Source organism: Pristiophorus japonicus, chromosome 4 (genome assembly GCF_044704955.1).
Source record: "Pristiophorus japonicus isolate sPriJap1 chromosome 4, sPriJap1.hap1, whole genome shotgun sequence".
Classification (NCBI taxonomy): domain Eukaryota; kingdom Metazoa; phylum Chordata; class Chondrichthyes; family Pristiophoridae; genus Pristiophorus; species Pristiophorus japonicus.
The window spans coordinates 4,345,400-4,357,906 of NC_091980.1; the positions used below are offsets into that span (position 1 = coordinate 4,345,400).

General features: G+C 59.2%; 1 protein-coding gene across 2 annotated transcripts in view; it reads left to right on the plus strand.

The window, feature by feature from the left end:
- Nucleotides 1–12,507, plus strand: part of mrnip (MRN complex interacting protein) — a 55,904-nt gene that overhangs the window by 725 nt on the left and 42,672 nt on the right. The window lies entirely within an intron of this gene.

Here is a 12,507-nt window from a genome sequence, read left to right on the forward strand (position 1 = left end):
GGGGGGGCAATGGACGGAGAGAGAGAGGAGGGGGTAATGGATGGAGAGAGAGAGAGGGTAATGGGATGGAGAGAGAGAAGGGGGGGCAATGGAAGGAGAGAGAGGGGGCAATGGACGGAGAGAGAGAGAGAGAGAGAGAGTGTAATGGACGGAGAGAGAGAGAGAGGGGGGCAAATGGACGGAGAGAGAGAGGGGGGGGGCAATGGACGGAAAGAGAGAGGGGGGTCAATGGACGGAGAGAGGGGGGGGTCAATGGACGGAGGGGAGGGGGCAATGGAACGGAGGAGGAGGGAGTGGGCAATGGACGGGAGAGGGAGGGGGCAATGGACGGAGAGAGGGAGGGGGGCAATGGACGGAGAGAGGGAGTGGGCAATGGACGGAGAGAGGGGAGGGGGCAATGGACGGAAAGAGAGAGGGGACAATGGACGGAGAGAATGGTCAGTGGACGGAGAGAGGGGGGATCAATGGACGGAGAGAGGAGGTCAATGGACGGAGAGAGGGGTCAGTGGATGGCGAGGGAGGGGTCAGTGGATGGCGAGGGAGGGGTCAGTGGATGGCGAGGGAGGGGGCAATGGACGGAGGGAGATAGGGGGCAATGGACGGAGAGAGAGAGGGGGGCAATGGACGGAAAGAGAGAGGGGGGGCAATGGACGGAGAGAGAGAGGGGGGTCAATGGACGGAAAGAGAGAGGGGGGTCAATGGACGGAGAGAGAGAAGGGGCAATGGACGGAGAGAGAAAGGGGGCAATGGACGGAGAGAAGGAGGGGTCAATGGTCGGAGAGAGAGAGAGGGGGGGCAATGGACGGAGAGGGGGGGGGGGCAATGGACGGAGAGGGAGGGATCAATGGACGGAGAGAGAGAGGGATCAATGGACAGAGAGAGAGAGAGGGGTCAATGGACGGGGAGAGAGATGGTAATGGACGGGAGAGAGAGGGGGAAATGGACGGAGAGAGAGGGGGAAATGGACGGAGAGAGAGGGGGGCAATGGACGGAGAGAGAGAGGGGGTAATGGACGGAGAGAGAGAGGAGATAATGGACGGAGAGAGAGAGAGGGGGTAATGGACAGAGAGAGAGAGAGAGAGAGAGAGAGAGTAATGGACGGAGAGAGAGGGGGGCAATGGACAGAGTGGGGGCAATGGACGGAGAGAGAGGGTGATGGATGGAGAGAGAGAGAGAGGGGGCAATGGATGGAGAGAGAGAGAGAGAGAGAGAGAGAGGGGGTAATGGACGGAGAGAGAGAGGGTAATGGTCGGAGAGAGAGGGGGGCAATGGACGGAGAGAGAGGGGTGCAATGGACGGAGAGAGAGAGAGGGGGCAATGGACGGAGAGAGAGAGAGAGGGGGTAATGGATGGAGAGAGAGAGAGGGGGGCAATGGACGGAGAGAGAGAGAGGGGGGGTAATGGACGCATGGAGGAGAGAGGGTAATGGATGGAGAGAGAGAGGGGTAATGGATGGAGAGAGAGAGGGGGTAATGGACGGTGAGAGAGAGAGAGAGGGTAATGGATGGAGAGAGAGAGAGAGAGAGGGGGCAATGGATGGAGAGAGAGAGAGGGGGGCAATGGACGGAGAGAGAGGGGGCAATGGACGGAGAGAGAGAGGGTAATGGATGGAGAGAGAGGGGGGCAATGGACGGAGAGAGAGAGAGAGGGGGCAATGGACGGAGAGAGAGAGAGAGAGAGGGGGCAATGGACGGAGAGGAGAGAGAGAGGGGGCAATGGACAGAGAGAGAGAGAGAGAGAGAGAGAGAGAGAGAGGGTAATGGACGGAGAGAGAGAGAGGGGGCAATGGACGGAGAGAGAGAGAGAGGGGGCAATGGACGGAGAGAGAGAGAGAGAGATAGGGGGTAATGGACGGAGAGAGAGAGGGTAATGGATGGACGGAGAGAGAGAGGGTACATGGATGGAGAGAGAGAGGGTAATGGACGGAGAGAGAGAGGGGGCAATGGACGGAGAGAAAGGGGGGCAATGGACGGAGAGAGAGAGGGGGGCACTGGACGGAGAGAGAGAGAGAGGGTGGGTAATGGACGGAAGAGAGAGAGGCGGCAATGGACGGAGAGAGAGAGAGGGGGCAATGGACAGAGAGAGAGAGGGGTTAATGGACGGAGAGAGAGAGAGGGGGTAATGGACGGTGAGCGAGAGAGAGGGGGCAATGGACGGAGAGAGAGAGAGAGGGGGTAATGGACGGATGGAGAGAGAGGGGGCAATGGACGGAGGGAGAGAGAGGGGGTCAATGGACGGAGAGAGAGAGAGAGGGGGTAATGGACGGTGAGAGAGAGAGAGAGAGAGGGGGTAATGGACGGAAGAGAGAGGGGGTAATGGAGAGAGAGAGAGAGGGTAATGTACAGAGAGAGAGAGAGGGGGCAATGGACGGAGAGAGAGAGAGGGGGGGCAATGGACGGAGAGAGAGAGAGGGTAATGGATGGAGAGAGAGAGAGGGGGGGCAATGGAAGGAGAGAGAGGGGGCAATGGACGGAGAGAGAGAGAGAGAGAGAGTGTAATGGACGGAGAGAGAGAGAGAGGGGGGCAATGGACGGAGAGAGAGAGAGGGGGGGGCAATGGACGGAAAGAGAGAGGGGGGTCAATGGACGGAGAGAGGGGGGGTCAATGGACGGAAGGGAGGGGGCAATGGACGGAGAGAGGGAGTGGGCAATGGACGGAGAGGGAGGGGGCAATGGACGGAGAGAGGGAGTGGGCAATGGACGGAGAGAGGGAGGGGGCAATGGACGGAAAGAGAGAGGGGACAATGGACGGAGAGAATGGTCAGTGGACGGAGAGAGGGGGGATCAATGGACGGAGAGAGGAGGTCAATGGACGGAGAGAGGGGTCAGTGGATGGCGAGGGAGGGGTCAGTGGATGGCGAGGGAGGGGTCAGTGTATGGCGAGGGAGGGGGCAATGGACGGAGGGAGATAGGGGGCAATGGACGGAGAGAGAGAGGGGGGCAATGGACGGAAAGAGAGAGGGGGGGCAATGGACGGGGAGAGAGAGGGGGGTCAATGGACGGAAAGAGAGAGGGGGGTCAATGGACGGAGAGAGAGAAGGGGCAATGGACGGAGAGAGAAAGGGGGCAATGGACGGAGAGAAGGAGGGGTCAATGGTCGGAGAGAGAGAGAGGGGGGGCAATGGACGGAGAGGGGGGGGGGCAATGGACGGAGAGAGAGAGGGATCAATGGACAGAGAGAGAGAGAGGGGTCAATGGACGGGGAGAGAGATGGTAATGGACGGAGAGAGAGGGGGAAATGGACGGAGAGAGAGGGGGAAATGGACGGAGAGAGAGGGGGGCAATGGACGGAGAGAGAGAGAGAGAGAGAGGGGGGGTCAATGGAGGGAGAGAGAGAGGGGGCAATGGAGGGAGAGAGAGAGAGAGGGGGCAATGGACGGAGAGAGAGAGAGGGGGTAATGGATGGAGAGAGAGAGAGAGAGAGGGTAATGGATAGAGAGAGAGAGAGGGGGGGCAATGGAAGGAGAGAGAGGGGGCAATGGACGGAGAGAGAGAGAGAGTGTAATGGACGGAGAGAGAGAGAGAGGGGGGCAATGGACGGAGAGAGAGAGGGGGGGGGCAATGGACGGAAAGAGAGAGGGGGGTCAATGGACGGAGAGAGGGGGGGTCAATGGACGGAAGGGAGGGGGCAATGGACGGAGAGAGGGAGTGGGCAATGGACGGAGAGGGAGGGGGCAATGGACGGAGAGAGGGAGTGGGCAATGGACGGAGAGAGGGAGGGGGCAATGGACGGAAAGAGGGAGGGGACAATGGACGGAGAGAATGGTCAGTGGACGGAGAGAGGGGGGATCAATGGACGGAGAGAGGAGGTCAATGGACGGAGAGAGGGGTCAGTGGATGGCGAGGGAGGGGTCAGTGGATGGCGAGGGAGGGGTCAGTGGATGGCGAGGGAGGGGGCAATGGACGGAGGGAGATAGGGGGCAATGGACGGAGAGAGAGAGGGGGGCAATGGACGGAAAGAGAGAGGGGGGGCAATGGACGGGGAGAGAGAGGGGGGTCAATGGACGGAAAGAGAGAGGGGGGTCAATGGACGGAGAGAGAGAAGGGGCAATGGACGGAGAGAGAAAGGGGGCAATGGACGGAGAGAAGGAGGGGTCAATGGTCGGAGAGAGAGAGAGAGGGGGGGCAATGGACGGAGAGGGGGGGGGGGCAATGGACGGAGAGGGAGGGGGGCAATGGACGGAGAGAGAGAGAGAGAGAGAGAGGGGGGGTCAATGGAGGGAGAGAGAGAGGGGGCAATGGAGGGAGAGAGAGAGAGAGGGGGCAATGGACGGAGAGAGAGAGGGTAATGGATGGAGAGAGGGGGGGGCAATGGACGGAGAGAGAGAGAGAGGGTAATGGACGGAGAGAGAGAGAGAGAGAGAGGGGGTAATGGACGGAGAGAGAGAGGGTAATGGACGGAGAGAGAGGGGGGCAATGGACGGAGAGAGAGGGGTGCAATGGACGGAGAGAGAGAGAGGGGGCAATGGACGGAGAGAGAGAGAGAGAGAGAGGGGGTAATGGATGGAGAGAGAGAGAGGGGGGCAATGGACGGAGAGAGAGAGAGGGGGTAATGGACGCATGGAGAGAGAGGGTAATGGATGGAGAGAGAGAGGGGGTAATGGATGGAGAGAGAGAGGGGGTAATGGACGGTGAGAGAGAGAGAGAGGGTAATGGATGGAGAGAGAGAGAGAGAGGGGGCAATGGATGGAGAGAGAGAGAGGGGGGCAATGGACGGAGAGAGAGGGGGCAATGGACGGAGAGAGAGAGGGTAATGGATGGAGAGAGAGGGGGGCAATGGACGGAGAGAGAGAGAGAGAGAGAGAGAGGGGGCAATGGACGGAGAGAGAGAGAGCGAGGGGGCAATGGACGGAGAGAGAGAGAGAGGGGGCAATGGACAGAGAGAGAGAGAGAGAGAGAGAGAGAGAGAGGGTAATGGACGGACGGAGAGAGAGAGAGAGGGGGCAATGGACGGAGAGAGAGAGAGAGAGGGGGCAATGGACGGAGAGAGAGAGAGATAGGGGGTAATGGACGGAGAGAGAGAGGGTAATGGATGGACGGAGAGAGAGAGGGTAATGGACGGAGAGAGAGAGGGTAATGGACGGAGAGAGAGGGGGCAATGGACGGAGAGAGAGAGAGAGAGGGGGCAATGGACGGAGAGAGAGAGGGGGCAATGGACAGAGAGAGAGAGAGAGAGAGAGAGAGGGTAATGGACGGAGAGAGAGAGAGAGGGGGCAATGGACGGAGAGAGAGAGAGAGGGGGGGCAATGGACGGAGAGAGAGAGAGATAGGGGGTAATGGACGGAGAGAGAGAGGGTAATGGATGGACGGAGAGAGAGAGGGTAATGGACGGAGAGAGAGAGGGTAATGGACGGAGAGAGAGGGGGCAATGGACGGAGAGAAAGGGGGGCAATGGACGGAGAGAGAGAGGGGGGGCAATGGACGGAGAGAGAGAGAGAGAGGGTGGGTAATGGACGGAGAGAGAGAGAGGCGGCAATGGACGGAGAGAGAGAGAGGGGGCAATGGACGGAGAGAGAGAGAGAGAGAGAGAGGGGGCAATGGACGGAGAGAGAGAGAGAGGGGGCAATGGACAGACAGAGAGAGAGAGAGAGAGAGAGAGGGTAATGGACGGAGAGAGAGAGAGAGGGGGCAATGGACGGAGAGAGAGAGAGAGGGGGCAATGGACGGAGAGAGAGAGAGATAGGGGGTAATGGACGGAGAGAGAGAGGGTAATGGATGGACGGAGAGAGAGAGGGTAATGGACGGAGAGAGAGGGGGCAATGGACGGAGAGAAAGGGGGGCAATGGACGGAGAGAGAGAGGGGGGGCAATGGACGGAGAGAGAGTGAGAGGGTGGGTAATGGACGGAGAGAGAGAGAGCGGGTGGGTAATGGACGGAGAGAGAGAGAGGCGGCAATAGACGGAGAGAGAGAGAGGGGTTAATGGACGGAGAGAGAGAGAGGGGGTAATGGACGGTGAGCGAGAGAGAGGGGGCAATGGACGGAGAGAGAGAGAGAGGGGGTAATGGACGGATGGAGAGAGAGGGGGCAATGGACGGAGGGAGAGAGAGGGGGTCAATGGACGGAGAGAGAGGGGGTAATGGACGGTGAGAGAGAGAGAGAGAGAGAGAGAGAGAGGGGGTAATGGACGGAAGAGAGAGGGGGTAATGGAGAGAGAGAGAGAGGGTAATGTACAGAGAGAGAGAGAGGGGGCAATGGACGGAGAGAGAGAGAGGGGGGGCAATGGACGGAGAGAGAGAGAGGGGGTAATGGATGGAGAGAGAGAGAGGGTAATGGATGGAGAGAGAGAGAGGGGGGGCAATGGAAGGAGAGAGAGGGGGCAATGGACGGAGAGAGAGAGAGAGAGAGAGTGTAATGGACGGAGAGAGAGAGAGAGGGGGGCAATGGACGGAGAGAGAGAGGGGGGGGGCAATGGACGGAAAGAGAGAGGGGGGTCAATGGACGGAGAGAGGGGGGGTCAATGGACGGAAGGGAGGGGGCAATGGACGGAGAGAGGGAGTGGGCAATGGACGGAGAGGGAGGGGGCAATGGACGGAGAGAGGGAGTGGGCAATGGACGGAGAGAGGGAGGGGGCAATGGACGGAAAGAGAGAGGGGACAATGGACGGAGAGAATGGTCAGTGGACGGAGAGAGGGGGGATCAATGGACGGAGAGAGGAGGTCAATGGACGGAGAGAGGGGTCAGTGGATGGCGAGGGAGGGGTCAGTGGATGGCGAGGGAGGGGTCAGTGGATGGCGAGGGAGGGGGCAATGGACGGAGGGAGATAGGGGGCAATGGACGGAGAGAGAGAGGGGGGCAATGGACGGAAAGAGAGAGGGGGGGCAATGGACGGAGAGAGAGAGGGGGGTCAATGGACGGAAAGAGAGAGGGGGGTCAATGGACGGAGAGAGAGAAGGGGCAATGGACGGAGAGAGAAAGGGGGCAATGGACGGAGAGAAGGAGGGGTCAATGGTCGGAGAGAGAGAGAGGGGGGGCAATGGACGGAGAGGGGGGGGGGGCAATGGACGGAGAGAGAGAGGGATCAATGGACAGAGAGAGAGAGAGGGGTCAATGGACGGGGAGAGAGATGGTAATGGACGGAGAGAGAGGGGGAAATGGACGGAGAGAGAGGGGGAAATGGACGGAGAGAGAGGGGGGCAATGGACGGAGAGAGAGAGGGGGTAATGGACGGAGAGAGAGAGGAGATAATGGACGGAGAGAGAGAGAGGGGGTAATGGACAGAGAGAGAGAGAGAGAGAGAGAGAGGGTAATGGACGGAGAGAGAGGGGGGCAATGGACAGAGTGGGGGCAATGGACGGAGAGAGAGGGTGATGGATGGAGAGAGAGAGAGAGGGGGCAATGGATGGAGAGAGAGAGAGAGAGAGAGAGAGAGGGGGTAATGGACGGAGAGAGAGAGGGTAATGGACGGAGAGAGAGGGGGGCAATGGACGGAGAGAGAGGGGTGCAATGGACGGAGAGAGAGAGAGGGGGCAATGGACGGAGAGAGAGAGAGAGGGGGTAATGGATGGAGAGAGAGAGAGGGGGGCAATGGACGGAGAGAGAGAGAGGGGGTAATGGACGCATGGAGAGAGAGGGTAATGGATGGAGAGAGAGAGGGGGTAATGGATGGAGAGAGAGAGGGGGTAATGGACGGTGAGAGAGAGAGAGAGGGTAATGGATGGAGAGAGAGAGAGAGAGAGGGGGCAATGGATGGAGAGAGAGAGAGGGGGGCAATGGACGGAGAGAGAGGGGGCAATGGACGGAGAGAGAGAGGGTAATGGATGGAGAGAGAGGGGGGCAATGGACGGAGAGAGAGAGAGAGAGAGAGGGGGCAATGGACGGAGAGAGAGAGAGAGAGAGGGGGCAATGGACGGAGAGAGAGAGAGAGGGGGCAATGGACAGAGAGAGAGAGAGAGAGAGAGAGAGAGAGAGAGAGGGTAATGGACGGAGAGAGAGAGAGGGGGCAATGGACGGAGAGAGAGAGAGAGGGGGCAATGGACGGAGAGAGAGAGAGAGAGATAGGGGGTAATGGACGGAGAGAGAGAGGGTAATGGATGGACGGAGAGAGAGAGGGTAATGGATGGAGAGAGAGAGGGTAATGGATGGAGAGAGAGAGGGTAATGGACGGAGAGAGAGGGGGCAATGGACGGAGAGAAAGGGGGGCAATGGACGGAGAGAGAGAGGGGGGGCAATGGACGGAGAGAGAGAGAGAGGGTGGGTAATGGACGGAGAGAGAGAGAGGCGGCAATGGACGGAGAGAGAGAGAGGGGGCAATGGACAGAGAGAGAGAGGGGTTAATGGACGGAGAGAGAGAGAGGGGGTAATGGACGGTGAGCGAGAGAGAGGGGGCAATGGACGGAGAGAGAGAGAGAGGGGGTAATGGACGGATGGAGAGAGAGGGGGCAATGGACGGAGGGAGAGAGAGGGGGTCAATGGACGGAGAGAGAGAGAGAGGGGGTAATGGACGGTGAGAGAGAGAGAGAGAGAGGGGGTAATGGACGGAAGAGAGAGGGGGTAATGGAGAGAGAGAGAGAGGGTAATGTACAGAGAGAGAGAGAGGGGGCAATGGACGGAGAGAGAGAGAGGGGGGGCAATGGACGGAGAGAGAGAGAGGGGGTAATGGATGGAGAGAGAGAGAGGGTAATGGATGGAGAGAGAGAGAGGGGGGGCAATGGAAGGAGAGAGAGGGGGCAATGGACGGAGAGAGAGAGAGAGAGAGAGTGTAATGGACGGAGAGAGAGAGAGAGGGGGGCAATGGACGGAGAGAGAGAGGGGGGGGCAATGGACGGAAAGAGAGAGGGGGGTCAATGGACGGAGAGAGGGGGGGTCAATGGACGGAAGGGAGGGGGCAATGGACGGAGAGAGGGAGTGGGCAATGGACGGAGAGGGAGGGGGCAATGGACGGAGAGAGGGAGTGGGCAATGGACGGAGAGAGGGAGGGGGCAATGGACGGAAAGAGAGAGGGGACAATGGACGGAGAGAATGGTCAGTGGACGGAGAGAGGGGGGATCAATGGACGGAGAGAGGAGGTCAATGGACGGAGAGAGGGGTCAGTGGATGGCGAGGGAGGGGTCAGTGGATGGCGAGGGAGGGGTCAGTGTATGGCGAGGGAGGGGGCAATGGACGGAGGGAGATAGGGGGCAATGGACGGAGAGAGAGAGGGGGGCAATGGACGGAAAGAGAGAGGGGGGCAATGGACGGGGAGAGAGAGGGGGGTCAATGGACGGAAAGAGAGAGGGGGGTCAATGGACGGAGAGAGAGAAGGGGCAATGGACGGAGAGAGAAAGGGGGCAATGGACGGAGAGAAGGAGGGGTCAATGGTCGGAGAGAGAGAGAGGGGGGGCAATGGACGGAGAGGGGGGGGGGCAATGGACGGAGAGAGAGAGGGATCAATGGACAGAGAGAGAGAGAGGGGTCAATGGACGGGGAGAGAGATGGTAATGGACGGAGAGAGAGGGGGAAATGGACGGAGAGAGAGGGGGAAATGGACGGAGAGAGAGGGGGGCAATGGACGGAGAGAGAGAGGGGGTAATGGACGGAGAGAGAGAGGAGGTAATGGACGGAGAGAGAGAGAGGGGGTAATGGACAGAGAGAGAGAGAGAGAGAGAGGGTAATGGACGGAGAGAGAGGGGGGCAATGGACAGAGTGGGGGCAATGGACGGAGAGAGAGGGAGATGGATGGAGAGAGAGAGAGAGGGGGCAATGGATGGAGAGAGAGAGAGAGAGAGAGAGAGAGAGAGAGAGGGGGGCAATGGACGGAGAGAGAGAGAGAGAGAGGGTAATGGATGGAGAGAGAGGAGTGCAATGGACGGAGAGAGAGAGAGAGGGGGCAATGGACGGAGAGAGAGAGAGAGAGAGGGCAATGGACGGAGAGAGAGAGAGAGAGAGAGAGGGGGCAATGGACAGAGAGAGAGAGGGTAATGGACGGAGAGAGAGAGAGAGGGGGCAATGAACGGAGAGAGAGAGAGGGGGCAATAGACGGAGAGAGAGAGAGATAGGGGGTAATGGACGGAGAGAGAGAGTGAGGGTAATGGACGGAGAGAGAGAGAGGGTAATGAACGGAGAGAGAGGGGGGCAATGGACGGAGAGAGAGGGGGGCAATGGACGGAGAGAAAGGGGGGCAATGGACGGAGAGAGAGAGGGGGTAATGGACAGAGAGAGAGGGTAATGGATGGAGAGAGAGAGAGAGAGGGTAATGGATGGAGAGAGAGAGAGGGTAATGAACTGAGAGAGAGGGGTGCAATGGACGGAGAGAGAGAGAGGGGGCAATGGACGGAGAGTGAGGTGTCAATGGACGGAGAGCGAGAGAGGGGGCAATGGATGGAGAGAGAGAGGGGGCAATGGATGGAGAGAGAGAGGGGGGGTAATGGACGGAGAGAGAGGGGGCAATGGACGGAGAGAGAGGGGGCAATGGACGGAGAGAGAGGGGGCAATGGACGGAGAGAGAGGGGGCAATGGACGGAGAGAGAGAGAGGGGGCAATGGACGGAGAGAGAGAGAGGGGGCAATGGACAGAGAGAGAGAGAGAGAGAGAGAGAGGGGGTAATGGATGGAGAGAGAGAGGGTAATGGAGAGAGAGAGAGGGGGTAATGGACGGAGAGAGAGAGAGAGAGGGGGCAATGGACGGAGAGAGAGAGAGAGAGAGGGGGCAATGGACGGAGAGAGAGAGAGAGGGTAATGGATGGAGAGAGAGAGGGGGGGCAATGGACGGAGAGAGAGAGGGGGCAATGGACGGAGAGAGAGAGAGAGAGGGAGAGTAATGGACAGACAGAGAGAGAGAGAGGGGGGCAATGGACGGAGAGAGAGAGGGAGGGGCAATGGACGGAAAGAGAGAGGGGGGTCAATGGACGGAGAGAGGGGGGTCAATGGACGGTGAGGGAGGGGGCAATGGACGGAGAGAGGGAGGGAGCAATGGACGGAAAGAGAGAGGGGACAATGGACGGAGAGAATGGTCAGTGGACGGAGAGAGAGAGAGGAGGTCAATGGACGGAGAGAGGAGGTCAATGGACGGAGGGAGGGGTCAGTGGATGGCGAGGGAGGGGTCAGTGGATGGCGAGGGAGGGGGCAATGGACGGAGGGAGATAGGGGGCAATGGACGGAGAGAGAGAGGGGGGGCAATGGACGGAAAGAGAGAGGGGGGTCAATGGACGGAGAGAAAGAGGGGGCAATGGACGGAGAGAGAGAGGGGGTAATGGACAGAGAGAGAGGGTAATGGATGGAGAGAGAGAGAGAGAGGGTAATGGACGGAGAGAGAGAGAGAGGGGGCAATGAACGGAGAGAGAGAGAGGGGGCAATAGACGGAGAGAGAGAGAGATAGGGGGTAATGGACGGAGAGAGAGAGTGAGGGTAATGGACGGAGAGAGAGAGAGGGTAATGAACGGAGAGAGAGGGGGGCAATGGACGGAGAGAGAGGGGGGCAATGGACGGAGAGAAAGGGGGGCAATGGACGGAGAGAGAGAGGGGGTAATGGACAGAGAGAGAGGGTAATGGATGGAGAGAGAGAGAGAGAGGGTAATGGATGGAGAGAGAGAGAGGGTAATGAACTGAGAGAGAGGGGTGCAATGGACGGAGAGAGAGAGAGGGGGCAATGGACGGAGAGTGAGGTGTCAATGGACGGAGAGCGAGAGAGGGGGCAATGGATGGAGAGAGAGAGGGGGCAATGGATGGAGAGAGAGAGGGGGGGTAATGGACGGAGAGAGAGGGGGCAATGGACGGAGAGAGAGGGGGCAATGGACGGAGAGAGAGGGGGCAATGGACGGAGAGAGAGGGGGCAATGGACGGAGAGAGAGAGAGGGGGCAATGGACGGAGAGAGAGAGAGGGGGCAATGGACAGAGAGAGAGAGAGAGAGAGAGAGAGAGGGGGTAATGGATGGAGAGAGAGAGGGTAATGGAGAGAGAGAGAGGGGGTAATGGACGGAGAGAGAGAGAGAGAGGGGGCAATGGACGGAGAGAGAGAGAGAGAGAGGGGGCAATGGACGGAGAGAGAGAGAGAGGGTAATGGATGGAGAGAGAGAGGGGGGGCAATGGACGGAGAGAGAGAGGGGGCAATGGACGGAGAGAGAGAGAGAGAGGGAGAGTAATGGACAGACAGAGAGAGAGAGAGGGGGGCAATGGACGGAGAGAGAGAGGGAGGGGCAATGGACGGAAAGAGAGAGGGGGGTCAATGGACGGAGAGAGGGGGGTCAATGGACGGTGAGGGAGGGGGCAATGGACGGAGAGAGGGAGGGAGCAATGGACGGAAAGAGAGAGGGGACAATGGACGGAGAGAATGGTCAGTGGACGGAGAGAGAGAGAGGAGGTCAATGGACGGAGAGAGGAGGTCAATGGACGGAGGGAGGGGTCAGTGGATGGCGAGGGAGGGGTCAGTGGATGGCGAGGGAGGGGGCAATGGACGGAGGGAGATAGGGGGCAATGGACGGAGAGAGAGAGGGGGGGCAATGGACGGAAAGAGAGAGGGGGGTCAATGGACGGAGAGAAAGAGGGGGCAATGGACGGAGAGAGGGAGGGGTCAATGGTCGGAGAGAGAGAGAGG